Raw genomic sequence first — 3,716 nt, 5'->3', positions numbered from 1 at the left:
TTTGTCATTTTTTACCCTATTGTTTGTTATATTTATTTGCTCAATGTATTGAGCAATGCGTAAATTCGGCCTGTTAGACGGCAATCGGAAGTTATTACAAACACTCGATGGTGGTTTAAAGTGAGTTTTCAGTAAAAGTGGAATATAAATCTTATTTATTGTCTTATGTAGACTGATGCTACAGTTTGCATGAATGGTCACAAAACACGCGGTTTCGGTCGTGTAACGTTAGTATGAACAGACATCTGCATATGATAAGAACTCCACGCAGCTCCCACGCTACTCTATACTGGTGGTATTACAGTACCACGAGAGCTAAAGAGAGCAGACTGCTCCGTGCGCTTTCGAATCGCTCTCGCGGATGATCGATCTGCTCCGCACTTCTAGTCGAACACACTGGCAAGTGCTGCAGGCTTATTGGCTCACGGACACTGATGAGATTAACCCCTTAGGTATTGAAATTTGGTACCGAACGACAAGACGTTTTTCGATACTCGATGGTATCGAGGCAATTCGGTCGGTGACTAAAAAGTATCGAACTCGATACCCAGCCCTACTTATTTTAGTAATGAACCTTTTTTCCTGAATACTATCTTCACAATTCAGATTTGGAAGGTTTTGTGTGTTTAAAGGGGTCATATGATGTTATTTTAAAGATCATTATTTTGTGCATTTGGTGTAACAGAATATGTTGACATGCTTTAATTTTCAAAAAACACATTATTTTTAAAATACTACATTATTGTAGGTCCTCTATGCCCTGCCTCTCTCAAACACATTGTTTTCAACAAAGCCCCCTCCTTTGACAAGCACAGTCTGCTCTGATTGGCCAGCTGACCCAGTGCATTGTGATTGGCAGAACTCCACAAGCACGCGTCGGAAATGTAACGCCCCTTACCATAATTGCGAGCTTCAGCTTTCAAAGTAAATATCAAGACAGTTAATAATGTCGTTAGTTTTACCATCAGTTCAAGCCAGAAAGGGCAACAGAGTCGCATAACAGACACAGTAATGATGCAGTACACAAGCCACAGTTAAGATAGCTGACGTGCTATGATTTCTGACAGGCAGTTCACTCTCCTGTGATGTGACCCTGTTCCCCTCACACACGACGCGTTACTCAGCGCTGTGCAAAACCCGTATTTGAAGAGTCAATAGCAAATACTTAAACTAATAACAAAACATACTTACAGTCGCTGATTCAGAAGCGCCAGATTGTCATAGCAAAGTCGGAATTGACCCTTTTTTTGTGCACAGCCAGCCTTGTACTCTTCTAGGTTATATAAAAATATAAAAAAATGTAACACTCCAAAGAGAAAGGAAAACTTGAAATCGCACCATATGACCCCTTTAATGCCAATTAAATTTCAGAAATGTAGCCTACATAAGTATAGGAAATGAAGTACAGATTTGTTTTTTTTATATTATCAGCCACGTATACTAACAAATCATAGTATAGGTTATGACCATAGATCAAGTCAAGTCTAAAAAATTATCATGGTACATATAAAAACAAGCCAGCACCATAATACCTAATTATATATATATGTGTGTGTGTGTGTGTGTGTGTGTGTACAGTATGTCACAGAAGTGAGTCCACCCCTCACATTTTTGTAAATATTTTATTATATCTTTTCATGTGACAACACTGAAGAAATTACACTTTGCTACAATCTAAAGTAGTAAGTGTACAGCTTGTGTAAATTTGCTGTCCCCTCAAAATAACTCAACACAGCCATTAATGTCTAAACCGCTGGCCACAAAAGTGAGTACACCCCAAAGTGAAAATGTCCAAATTGGGCCAATTAGCCATTTTCTCTCCCCGGTGTTATGGGAGTGTTACAAGGTCTCAGGTGTGAACAATATATATATACACACATGTGTGTGTATACACACACACACACACACACACACAAATAAATCAGGCTGCGACAAAAATGGTTGCATTTTTTTCTGAGGTCGCCACTGGCGACTATATTATATTTACATGTTATAACTTAAAAATGTGCATGTAATGCCTTTTTTCCTGATTGTTTTGCGATCACATCTTTTGTTATGTTCACGTATTAAACTCAGAGGTTTTAGTGGAAAAAAGAGTTTCAAACAGTCCTCATCTCTGCCACACAGCAGCATTGTCGCACACAGTCTGCTAAACGCAGCTAAGTTGTACAGCGCGAGAGAGATCGAAATGACGGAGACGTGCGAAGTGAAAGTGCAGAAAAGCAGCGTCTATTTCGTGCACATCTTGAACAAACTACAACAGGTAAAGCTGTCAGTTGTGTGGATATTGGCAATATCGTTAACAATTCTAGTTTATAATCATTACTAATATGGCTACTTCTTAACAAGATCTTAGTCTATGCTGTGTTCGGTTAATGCGGGAACTTATTATCTGAAGCGCACTTGCCGTCCAGTAATCGCAAAAAGCTTTGTGCTTTGTTACTTATTAAAAAACAAAGTATCAGCTTTAAAATGATTCCAAATTCATAATGAAATTCAAACAATAAATACAGTTTTGGTGCTCTTTAATGCGGCAGGCGCAATCGCTTTAGCGCCTCAGTTCAAGCAGCAAGTGAAACCATTTAATCTTTCTCTTTACTACTAGTAGCTACATAAACATGAATGAACATCAAAAGGTAGACTATTTTATATATGATTCTCGTTCTAAATATGCCTGAAATATTTAGATTTTTTGGTACATAAACTATTGTTAAACTCTGACATTTTAGTGGGTGTCTTCTGTAAAGCATAGTAAAAATGACAAATCTAATACACAGGACATTCTAATATACGTAAAAACAACCTTTTTGTCTTTTGACCCATATGCACCATGGAATTGTTTTTTGTTTTTTTTGTAGGGGGGATGTGTAACATGGACCATTTTCCATTCTTTTGCACATGCAATATGGAACAATAATTGTTTCGTTCCATTTGAACATGTATAATGGAAATATCAAAAACAGCCCCTCCAAATTGCCTACAGTATCTCCGTTTGCCTTCTATTCTCTAGATCTCCATTTCTGTGGTCCTATAGAATATAAACACATTATTAGCACACATTTATCACACACTACAACAACCTACCCTCAAATCTACCCCACTGTAGCGCTTTAATGAGGGTCTAACACTGACTTCAGCCCTCAGTGCAAGCGTGTGTATGTGGTGGGTGTTTGACAGGAAGACCTAATCACAGGGATACATCAAAGGGCCAGGCCCGCTCTCACTGAGACGAATTCTAGCTCTAGAGAGACTAACACTACAGCGCTATACATTATACATGAGATTAGACCCGAGCCTCAGAGCCCTTAATGAAGAGCAAGAAAAAGTACAGAAATATTCTGCAAACCACAAAGTATACAATGAGAAATGCTGCTGCTACATCAAATCAACTGCGCACACACTCACATTTCTAAGGGTAAATCAACATTCTTCATTAATTAGTAGCTCATTAAGGAGAGGCATACCAGATAAACATGGTCAACAGCCTTTTATATCTGCCTCTGCCCACATATGCACACACATACACTGGAGAAAATCACGGTGGATTATAGTGTAGACGGGAAAAACTAGACATAGAATAGGAAAAGACTGAGAAACTAATGAATATGTATGACTGTGAAATAACCTTTAAGAGCCGCATATCAAGCCTTAACAGTGCGGATCACTTGCCTAACTGGACTATATGTATGTGTGTGTGTGTGTGTGTGTGTGTGTGT

The 3,716-nt window shown here is 38.5% G+C and overlaps 1 protein-coding gene across 1 annotated transcript in view; it reads right to left on the bottom strand.

Annotated features, from left to right (window-relative positions):
- Nucleotides 1-3,716, bottom strand: part of LOC107549303 (membrane-associated guanylate kinase, WW and PDZ domain-containing protein 3-like) — a 124,594-nt gene that overhangs the window by 61,299 nt on the left and 59,579 nt on the right. The gene's annotated exons all lie outside the window — the stretch shown is intronic.

This window comes from Sinocyclocheilus grahami, unplaced genomic scaffold (assembly GCF_001515645.1).
Source record: "Sinocyclocheilus grahami isolate Dianchi unplaced genomic scaffold, SAMN03320097.WGS_v1.1 scaffold368.1, whole genome shotgun sequence".
Classification (NCBI taxonomy): domain Eukaryota; kingdom Metazoa; phylum Chordata; class Actinopteri; order Cypriniformes; family Cyprinidae; genus Sinocyclocheilus; species Sinocyclocheilus grahami.
The sequence above is the reverse complement of the archived record's forward strand: the minus strand, read 5'-3'. Positions and strand labels throughout refer to the sequence as shown.